Genomic DNA, 12,322 nt, shown 5'->3' with positions numbered 1-12,322 from the left:
CATGTGATATGCAACAGCTGGAAATTTTATTTAGAAATAGAAACCTAGCTTTGTCGCTGCCTGCTTGTTGTTGTGCTTTCGAGAAATCTGTAACAATGTTGTCAAGACACAAGGTAAGTGGAAATTTTTATTACGGCCAGATAACTGTTTTACTTCAGTGGCGCATTTAATATAAACACAAACTGCGTTCAGATCAGTTACAGTTCAATTAAGATTAGCTTTTGTTTAATCAAAGGTTAGTATACAAGTTTAAGTTGGATAATAGTTTGTGGGGATATAGTTGTGGTAATATGTAGATTTTTGTAGAGTGGGAGGTAAAGATGGGCTGAATTTCAGACAGAAAGAAATACAGGGGGGAGGTTAGTCATTGAGCAACGTTTGTAACATTGAACGCAAATATAGTACGCAATTAACAAATGTTGCTCCATCATATGGAAATTTAAATGTGTTTCTTTCAGTGTTTTACTCGTTATTTCTCTTCCACACGCCTTTAATATTATTCCACGAAGTTTCATTGTCCTATGATCACCTGTTTCTTCATAGGAAGCAGCGAAAAGTTGATTATGAGAAGCCTGTACATTGGTCTTGAGGGTACGCTTTCCCTGGAAGTCCAACCTGGGTGGTGGCTAGGAAGATTTTTGTGGACGACTTGTAACAATTTTTTCCTGAAATCATTAACGTAAGGATTTATCCGCACTTGTTGCGCTTCGCTCGTCACTCAGCAACAATTTGAAACTAAGAGTTTCCTAAGTTATATTTGAATTTAATATTTTAAAGGGGAATAAAAAACCTTATGTAACTGAGCTGCTGGTAAACCTTTCGGGATGTGAGGTCGTGGTCCAAGAAACTCTTCTGTTCCTGATGTTTCGTCCAGGACTGCGCTGGTCATCCTCAGAGGCACACCTCCGCTGAGTCTTGCCGAAAGAGTTTCTTGGACCACCACCTCACATCCTGAAACGTTTACCAGCAGCTGTGTCATCCGATCGTGAAAGCTTTCATTCTATGATCTTAAATGACAACCACTACGAGGTGAACGTGCACGTCCTCTGAGCATGCTGTTATGGTACCTCCACCTGAAAAGTTCCAGTAACATCCAGCAGCCATCATGTATGCCCATTATTCCTCATCTGTGCGAAATACTGTTTTCTGTACTGAAAATAAGCTCGCATAAGGATGGAATTTAATCGACTTGTCCCACAGGCATGAAAGTACTGGAGAGCGGTTAGGCAGTGTTTGATCAAGGTGTAACGCTTCCCATTTCCACCAGCGTACAAGGCGCTTTAAGCAGTAGGGCAACTGCTCCTGTATATTTTATGATTCTGGGCCCCTTCCTCATATTTGCCAGTCAATTTGTGTTAAGAAGAATTGTGCAGACCATGAGCTACAGTTCTTATATGGCGCGACCTTTTGTTGCAAGGAAGACTGGGTACGTGGAGATGGAAAATTAACTAGGTTTCAGAGCGATCAGGGAAGGAGGTGTGGATGAAATGGTATCAGCCTCTTTAACAAATCGTCTCAGCTTTTGTGTGAAGTGATTTATGGAAGCTATAAATCAGACTGGGCCGACTGTGATATGAACCTTGCTCCTCAAATTATCTTAATTTCGTTTGGTCCATTATTTGGGGAGGGGGAGGGAGGGGGGGCAGTATTCATGATGGCAGTTGATTCCTCTAGATAGGGGATACAGCAGTAATAAACAACATTAGGGGATACAGCAGTAATAAATAAAATTAGACTGCATGTGTTCTGCCTCCTTTGTTAATATTCAGTCAGTGAGTCTCTTGGTTATTTTTTCTTGACTGTGAATCCCCGGTGGGCCATACGTCAGTCGCAAGACACTTCTAGTACCTGTGTTTCCATTGTGAGCCAAAGCGTTGTGATGAAGTAAACATCTGTTTACATGTGGAGAGGCTCTCCAGTACGCACTGCTTATAGAGCCTCACTCTCATTACGTTCTCAGTTCGTTATGTGATGGTAGGACGAATTCTGCGAGAGTTTGAAAAATTTTGTGTTATCACAAGAGTTCGCCCTAATACAGATGTTGTTGCGTGTCAGAGGTGTTGACCCCTTCCAGTCTTTTGCATCTATGGTCAGCTAGCCACATTTATTTGAATTACAGTTTTAAGCAGTTTCCTTTTTTTATATTTGACTTTTAATTGAGACTTACTTTATTCAGGACTACAATTGCTAATAAATCAGAGACACCGCAACTGTATATTTTTAAAAATATTTATTCTAGAAACTGTAATTGTTATTTTAATATATCGAAAAGAAAATGACAAGGAAGAAAGATTTTTGATTGGGAATCGCTATGCGCAGTGGAGGTTAAAGTTGCATTGAAAGCTGCGTTCTGTGCATTTCAGTAGAGGAGCTACGTCTTCAGTCGTAAACAAGACTCTGGGGCTGTTCAGTTGTATCTCAGTCCTAGGTAACTGCATTGATGAATTAAAGTCACCCAACCCAGTTGACATAATCTGCCTCTCTGAACACCGTGTGACCACTGGTATAGGAACTAGGCCTAAGCACAATGAGAAACTCAGACAGGAGAGTACTGCAAATGTTAGAATAAGGAAAGGTTCTCAGAAAAGTATAATTAAAAATAATGTAAGTATATTTCATCAAAATATTGGGAGTTTAAAGAATAAAGTAGATGAGCTTCTGGTTTGTTTAGAAGATTTAGAAGCTGAGAATGAAATAGATGTACTATGCCTGTCTGAGCATCACATTGTTACTGATATGGATAAGGTAAATGTAAGTGGATATAAGCTCTCTGCACATGTAATGAGAGAAAATATGGAGAAAGGAGGAGTTGCCATATATGTCAAAAGTTATCATTGTGCAAAAAGTATAGAAACAAAAAAGTTTTGTGTAGAGAAACATATAGAAGCATGTGCCTGTGAGCTTAAATTAAATAAAGGCACATTTATAATTGTAACTGTATATAGGTCCCCATCAGGAAATTTTCATCTATTTCTGAAAAATTTGGACTCCTTGTTGTGCTATCTGTCAGACAGGGGGAAGCAAATTATTATTTGTGGGGACTTCAATGTAGATTCTCTGAAAGAGGGTAATAGGAAAAATGACCTTGAAGTATTACTCAGTTCTTTCAATTTGACACCCGTTATTGATTTTCCTACTCAGGTGGTAAAGGATAGCAGCTCACTGATAGATAACTTCTTTATAGACCAAGATAAGTTTAACCAGATAAATGCTCAGCCTGTTGAGAATGGTCTTTCTGATCATGGTGCACAGCTAGTTACAATATATGGCATAGCTCCATTCATCAATACTAAACAGTCCTCCAAAGTAGTATGTTCAGTCAACGATTTAACAATTGCAAATTTCAGGGAAAGCCTACAGCAGATAGACTGGGATGAGGTGTACCATGAACCTGATGCCAATTTAAAATATAATTTATTTCATGACATTTTTGTAAATGCATTTGAAAACTGCTTCCCCAAGAAAATAGTTAAATATACTCGTAAGAAACCTAGTAACAAACCATGGCTTACTAAGGGTATAAAAATATCTTGTAACCGGAAAAGGGAAATGTATCTGACAGCAAGAAAGAGTAGTGACCCGGAAACTATCAAAAATTATAAAAACTACTGTGTTATATTAAGAAAAGTTATTAAAAAATCCAGGAGTACGTGTATCATGTCTGAAATCAGCAACTCTGATAATAAAATTAAAACAATTTGGAATATTATTAAAAGAGAAACAGGTCAACCAAGAGCAGAGGAAGACAGTATTACCATCAAATTGAATGAAAACTTTACGAACAAAAAGTCAGAAGTTGAAAATATTTTTAATAATCATTTTCTAAATGTTGTGGATATAGTAGGATCCAGGTGTTCATTAGAAGATGCTAGGCTGTTAATGGAAGAGGCCATACCTATGCAATTTGATACAATTGAAATCTCACCCACTTCTCCCTCTGAAATTAGGAAAATAATAAACTTGCTTAAAAACAAAAACTCACATGGAATTGATGGCATTTCCAGCAAAATACTAAAAGCTTGTTCTCAACAGATAAGTAAGATTCTCAGCCACCTGTGTAATAGCTCTCTGGAACAGGGCATTTTCCCTGATAGACTGAAATATGCTATTGTTATACCTTTGCATAAAAAGGGGGATAGATCTGATGTCAACAATTACCGTCCAATCTTCCTTCTAACAGCTTTATCCAAAATTTTTGAGAAAGTAATGTATTCAAGAGTAGCTTCACATATCTGTAAAAATGAAGTACTAACAAAATGTCAGTTTGGTTTCCAGAAAGGTTTTTCAACAGAAAATGCCATATATGCTTTCACCAGTCAAATTTTGAATGATCTGAATAACCGAACACCACCCATTGGGATTTTTTGTGATCTCTCAAAGGCTTTTGATTGTGTAAATCATGAAATTCTGCTAGACAAGCTCAAGTATTGTGGCATGAGTGGGACAGTGCACAAATGGTTTAATTCGTACCTAACTGGAAGAGTGCAGAAAGTTGAAATAAGTAGTTCTCGTAACATGCAAAGATCAGCACATTCCTCAAACTGGGGAACTATCAAGAATGGGGTTCCACAAGGGTCAGTCTTGGGTCCTTTGTTGTTCTTATTATATATTAATGACTTGCCATTCTATATTCATGAAGAGGCAAAGTTAGTTCTCTTTGCTGATGATACAAGTATAGTAATCACGCCTGACAAACAAGAATTAACTGATGAAATTGTCAATACTGTCTTTCAGAAAATTACTAAGTGGTTCCTTGTAAACGGACTCTCACTGAATTTTGATAAGACACAGTACATACAGTTCCGTACAGTGAATGGTATGACGCCATTAATAAATATAGACCTTAATCAGAAGCATATAGCTAAGGTAGAATATTCCAAATTTTTAGGTGTGTCCATTGATGAGAGATTAAATTGGAAGAAACACATTGATGATCTGCTGAAACGTTTGAGTTCAGCTACTTATGCAATAAGGGTCATTGCAAATTTTGGTGATAAACATCTTAGTAAATTAGCTTACTACGCCTATTTTCACTCATTGCTTTCATATGGCATCATATTTTGGGGTAATTCATCACTGAGGAATAAAGTATTTATTGCACAAAAGCGTGTAATCAGAATAATAGCTGGAGTCCACCCAAGATCATCCTGCAGACATTTATTTAAGGATCTAGGGATATTCACAGTAGCTTCTCAGTATATATATTCTCTTATGAAATTTGTTATTAACAACCAAACCCAATTCAAAAGTAATAGCAGTGTGCATAACTACAATACTAGGAGAAAGGATGATCTTCACTATTCAAGATTAAATCTAACTTTGGCACAGAAAGGGGTGAATTATACTGGCACTAAAGTCTTTGGTCACTTACCAAATAGTATCAAAAGTCTGACAGATAACCAACAAGTATTTAAGAAGAAATTAAAAGAATTTCTGAATCACAACTCCTTCTACTCCATAGAGGAATTTTTAGATATAAATTAAGGAAAAAAAAGAAAAAAATATTTAAAAAAATAAAAAAATAAAATAAAGTTGTTATATTAACTTAAGTATGTTGTTAAATTAACCTAATTTTGTCATGTATTGGAAAATTTGACTCGTTCCACATCATTACGAAATATCGTATTCATGATCCATGGAACTAGTATTAATCTAATCTAATCTAATCTAAGTCCGTTGACAGGTCTCCAAGGATCCTTTCAAACTTAATTTGTGTGCGCATTTTCGCTTGGCTACAGAATGGATTGTTTTTTTCGGGAAGTTGGCCGCCAAATTAGTATACACCACAGCAAAGTCATTACAACCACCCGCTATCGTGCGACACAAAAGAAACTCTCTCTCGTAGCGGTCTCCTCTCAGCAGCAGCATTTGCTGACCGCTACGTACAAATTAAGGCTCGAAAATACGCCAATAAGAATGGAACTGAACTGAGGGCTACCTTTTTCGAGACAACTGGTTGGGCTGTGTAGACCCAAACAGCAAGCAATGGTCTCCGTAGGTTCAATTTGATCCCTACGCATCCTTTACATATTACAGTATGGCTGCCGTCTTACTGCAGGATGTAAAGGCACCCTCTTGCGCGAAGAAGGTGGGCAGTGGAACACCTGGATCAGTGGCGCAGGTTCCTCTTCACCGATATTTGCAGGATTTGTCCGACACCTGATAATAATCACACAAAAGTGCGGAGTTGTTCAGCTACCCTTTTACGTCTCAGGTGTCTACATTTATATCCAACACGGGCTGTGCGGAGAGGTACGTTAGTTACTGCCGTCGAGGGTAATTCGAGGACTGTACACTGTTGCAATAAGACCCTTCGACAGTCAACGTTTAGGTGATGGCTTCCTCTTTCAACATGATGTTACAACAGCACACTGCATCCATGTTCCTCTAAGAGGGGGATGGCCTGTGTCATCTGCTGACATGGACCCAACTGAGTGTGCTTGACACCATTTGAAACCCGTCGTCACAAAAAACTTTATCACATTCTGGATGACCTCACGATGGCTGCCGTCAGGTCAATAACACATTACAGAGAAACGTTGTTAACTACTGCAAGGAACTCCTGCATAGTACAGAATGAATGTGCCACAACGAAACCCTTCAACTTAGATTTGAAGACTTGTAATTTATTCCTCAAGTCTTTACAGTTATGCAGGAAGTCTACTGAAAATAAAACCAGTTGAATAATGCACATTTTTCTGTACAGAGTTTAAGGGAGCGTTAGTCAAGTGAAAAATGTATTTCCGTCTATCGTTCACTGAACGATTTTTTTCTGAATGAGTCAATATTGTCAACAACAAATCCCGTGATGCAGTTTATATACAGGGATGAATCAGCTAGAATTCTGAGGAAGCAGTACATCCGTCTACCCGAAGTTCGCTAAAAGACACCGCAGATCTAACTGTCTGCCGTTTTTGGAGATAATAATATGGCTGGTGAGTGCACCGAATTGCCCCAAAATATGATACCGTAGGAGATAATACAGTGAAAATGAAAAAATTAAACAAGCCCTCGTGTTTCAATGTCAGAGACTGTTTTCATAGTGTAGATAGCAGCATTCACTTAGTGCACAAGATCTTGAACGTGGTACTTCGAAGATACCTTTTCATCTTCTCTCAGCGCTAAGAATCTAAATTTTTGACTTCACAGACTATTTGACCGTATTTCACTATTTTGTCAAAAACAGCTTTAAGCTTACCTAACCAGGTAATGATGATGTTATATGTTCTCAAGAAATGTAATATTAATGTAATAAGAACCATTCTTTACACAAAATTCAACAAATTATATTAAAATGAACTCATAAACAAAAGCAGCTAAGTTTGCAAAAGAAAAGTGTGAAACTACCTGGTTAAAGACAGAAATCAACCTACAATACAGGAAGAAAGAAAAGCTAAACAACTATGTATATAAGTTGCATTTACAATTAGGAAACAGCCTCTAACCTCAACAGTCCGCATATGTAATCCACTATTTAGATTGTGCTCTTAACAGAGAGCAACAGAAAAGTTCCAATAGGCACAATAAGAATTTGAGATCCCTTGTTAAACTAAAATTAAGAATAATAAACAAAACTGATATCACTTTCAATTATAATGAACTTGATCTTCTGAACAAAGGCCTCAAGCAGAGTATTTCCCCAAAACTTACTAGTGAGGGCAAAAATACCTAATAGCAGCTACAAAGATTGCAAGTGTTACTCTCAAAGTAGGGCCCAATGACAAATCCTCCCTAGCATGTAAAACTAACAGATTCGTTACTAACAAGGGAACCTCCCCATCGCACCCCCCTCAGATTTAGTTATAAGTTGGCACAGTGGATAGGCCTTGAAAAACTGAACACAGATCAATTGAGAAAACAGGAAGAAGTTGTGTGGAACTGTGAAAAAATAAGCAAAATATACAAACTGAGTAGTTCATGGGAAGATAGGCAACATCAAGTACACTGGGACCGCAGGAGCGCCGTGGTCTCGTGGTAACGTGAGTAGCTGCGAAACGAAAGGTCCTTGGTTCAAATCTTCCATCGAAAACCCTGACAGCGTCACAGCCAAGATAATTGGAAGATACAAGCCCGCATCACAAGAAGCGCCGGTCGACACGAGACACATTCCCTGCAGAATGCGACACGTCAGGCTGCACTACGCCAACAAAAGTTACGTTCTGGACACCGTGGCGAACCCCAGCCACAGAACAGCCAAGAGAATATACTGGGCCCTCAGGGGGAAGCCGGCAAAAAACAAAATTGAACAAAAACTCCCGCAATACAATTGGAAACAAATATGGGGGAATGTCTCAGAAAACGTGTTACCTAAACATGCGAAGGAGACATGGTACAAAATAATTAACAGAACGGTACCAACCAACCAAAGACTGGCGGAGATAAAACTCGTCGCAAGTGACAAGTGTGATGTATGTGGCATGACCGACACCCTCGAACACCGATTCACGTGCGGGAATGCCATCAACATCTGGGAAGCGTGCCAGCAGATGGTGGCCCACATCAACAGAACGGCGCCGGGAAGCATCACAGTGGAAGCAATCACCGCCCCAGACTGCAACCCATTTCCACGACCCAAGCGACTGGCGCCTCTCTGGATCCTCGCCATGACGGCACACGCCATCGTAGCGCGGAGGCAGACCGACCGGCTGGCCTTCCTGATGGACCTCTGGGAGGAGAACAAGATGGCCCAGCAGCACAGGCGATACCACGAGAACTTCAAAAACTTCCTGCAGATTCCACTGCAGACAGCAATCGCCAGAGTCCTCCCCAGCCTGTGACCCTCAGCACCGCCACCAGCCACCTCACCACACTCACCACAAGAATAACGTGTGCAGTGATAGTGAACAAGTGCAACACAAAAGATAAAGAGCTTTCTCTTCTCGCATCAAATAGTGAAGTATAGTAGTATAAAGTGTTTCTTCCTAGTGGAATCAGTGACACAAAGTGCTCCTTAGTGGAAAGTGCCAACTACTTATTATTATTAGATATTTTGATTTCCTTTACTTTGTGCCTATAAAATTCTATTGATTACTCACACTATCCTTTCTGCTTCTCTTATGGAATATGACAAAATTTTCTCTCTTCTTCAATTAGATATATTCTGTAGTATATGTAAAAAAAAAAAGTTTCTTCCACTTCTGCTCCACCTATCATGGTGACGTTCCTTCATACTGTCCCACTAAACAGTGTAACTAGAGGAAGAGATCAAACCAGAATACACAATGTGCCTGTGTCATCACAAGTGCATCACATACAGAAACATAAACTCAAATCAATGCAACGATGCCAAATATAAACTGTTATGCCTGTCCTGCAATGTCTACCCCCTCAAAAAAAAGACGACAAATGGCCATGTAAAAGGGTTTTAACAAACAATAAGAGAAAAACGAAAAAGGAAAATATAAAAACGAAAACATATAAAATGACAATAATATTAACCATCACTAGGATAATAGATTAATAGAATAAAATGTCTTTTTTTTAATGTATCTTTGTTAAAATATTTAAATAAATATATATGGTTACAAAAAAAAGTGAAAAGTTTAATTTTTTATTTTCAGTTTATGTGACAAACTCTTATGTTTTCATCACTTTTTTGGGAGTGATTATCACATCCACAAGAAAACCTAAATCGGGCAAGGTAGAAGAATCTTTTTACCCATTCACCAAGTGTACAAGTTAGGTGGGTCGACAACATATTCCTGTCATGTGACGCACATGCCGTCACCAGTGTCGTATAGAATATATCAGATGTGTTTTCCTGTGGAGGAATCGGTTGCCCTATGACCTTGCGATCAAATGTTTTCGGTTCCCATTGGAGAGGCACGTCCTTTCGTCTACTAATCGCACGGTTTTGCGATGCGGTCGCAAAACACAGACACTAAACTTATTACAGTGAACAGAGACATCAATGAACGAACGGACAGATAATAACTATGCAAAAATAAAGAATGTAAAATTTCCACTCGAGGGAAGACTTGAACCAAGGACCTCTCGTTCTGCAGCTGCTCACGCTACCACTGGACCACGGCGCTCCTGAGCTCACATCGTCCATGATGTTGCCTATGTCGCCCATGGACTACTCAGTTTGTCTATTTTGCTTATTTTTTCACAGTTACACACAACTTCTTCCTGTTTTCTCAATTGATCTGTGTTCAGTTTATCAAGGCCTATCCACTGTGCCAACTTATAACTAAATCTGAGGGGGGTGCGATGGGGAGGTTCCCTTGTAAGTACACGTTTTCAACAAGTAGTATAATTGGCAATGAACACAAAAGTCTTAAACACATCAACAATAAACTAACTGCTAACAAATGTCTCATGGTGAAGTTTGACAAAGGAAACTACTATCATTATGTATGAAGCAGATCACACTGAGAAAACTCTAAAATTCTTCCAGACTAATAACTACAGAACTAGAATCAGACCACACAGAAAAATCCCAAGCTACATAATAGCTACAAATTCATTTTGAATAAATATTTCACAAAGAGTACTGCCCCATCGTCCAGTTGTTAGCTCAATAAACAGCCTAGCATAAAGAATAAGCAGCAAACCGAAGGATCGTCTTACCACTACAATAAGTTTGAAATCAGTTATACAATCAAAAACACATGTGACCTCACAGAACATATCAAAGACATCCACATATTACTTACAGCTAAGTTTGCCTCATTATATATTGCTAACTTTTGTGCTAATATACCAAAAGAAGAATCTATTAACATAATACCTCCTAAAAAACAAGAAGCTCAGCCTACCTGAAATATGTGAGTCAAAACAGATTCTCCCACTTGTACTGTCTCTTAAGTATTTCACTTGGAATAATAGTCTATGAACAAGATAAAGGACGTGCAGTGGGGAGCGGTCTTGCTGCATTGTTACAACTTCAATAATTTGGAGCAAAAGCCCTTCTCATCCAATAACCAAATAAACAGTACAATTATTTGCTACATGAGATTTGCCGATGATTCTTTCCCATTGTTTGATGGTAACAGAAGCGAAGTTGATGTCCTACCTGGCCTAAGAAGGCTAACTACAGGTCAGTGCTTCATCCCCGTCAGCCTCACCAAACAGCAAAAGGAAATCAACATAATTAAATCAGTTGCTGATAGTAAGGGATGTGATACTTCAATAATAGGTAAGCTCTCCCAGAAAATCAAAGCAAGAATTGCTGACAATAAGTCTCTGCAGCAAACAACATCTACAACAACTGTAAAGGACACAAAATTGGCAAAGTATGCAACCATATCAAATATAGACCCACTTTCGTACAAAACTTCCAACTTATCCAAAAAGGAGAATGTCAAAAGCAGCTTTTCCATCAATAATAACTTTCAACAAAGGGTGCACATGCACTTCTACACATTAGTATCCACAAAAAAAAAAATCATAAATCTGTAAACTGAACTGTAATAACTGTCGCAACTTCTACTCTGGCCAAACATATAGTACTTTTAAGACAGGTTTAAGGTACACCCGGATGCCTTACTTCCGAATAACTCAAGCAGATCAGCCTATATGCCAAGTGACCCTGCTGATCTAACATAATTAAATCATTGCTCTCCAAAATAATGAACAAGGATTACGATGCATATGAAGTTAAACAAGAATCACAGTTATCTCATTTTAGTGCATTAAAGTGCACGTTAAATCTGAAAAACATTGACAATTCTAAAATAATACTTTGGCAAGTCCGGATAACGGATCTGGGCTGTGATTCTAATAAACGCGTATCAGTGTATAACAATTCCTTCAGAGTGAACCTTGAAATTACTGAACTTGGTAGAAATGACTTATCTGTCCCTGCTGTTCGCCTCGCTGTCATGACTAGATATCATTATGTTAATCTGCAGGTGGAGGCTGAAGTGGCTGCAAAATCAGTCACTGGTTTTCTATCAACAACTTGCATCTGCAGCTAAGGTCAAATAATCTGGCAAAAATTCTACGTTCCCAGCTCATCAACTCTGGAAGAGGGACCTAGCTGCAGAGATGCTGAACTGATGAGATCATCCCATGATGGCTCCTGACTGCACAGTAGAGGCCTGGCGCAGAAGTGATTTTGTGCCACCTGCTTCCTTACAGGAAGACTGGTGTCTCATCATTTTGATAGGCTCTACTACAGATATGCGCACTGGCCAGTGAAAAGATGTCTTAAAAGAAGCCAGTCTGCATCCCTTACTGCTTCAAGTGGTTAACTAGTAACACAGTCCCTAACACATAGTGCTGAAAAACTGTTTCCTCCGCTCTTTCTGTCTCTGTCTATAGGTAATGAGGTTAGATATCTATAGCCGTGCTTCTCTCTCTCTCTCTCTCTTTTTTT

Source organism: Schistocerca serialis, chromosome 1 (genome assembly GCF_023864345.2).
Source record: "Schistocerca serialis cubense isolate TAMUIC-IGC-003099 chromosome 1, iqSchSeri2.2, whole genome shotgun sequence".
Lineage (NCBI taxonomy): Eukaryota > Metazoa > Arthropoda > Insecta > Orthoptera > Acrididae > Schistocerca > Schistocerca serialis.
The sequence above is the reverse complement of the archived record's forward strand: the minus strand, read 5'-3'. Positions refer to the sequence as shown.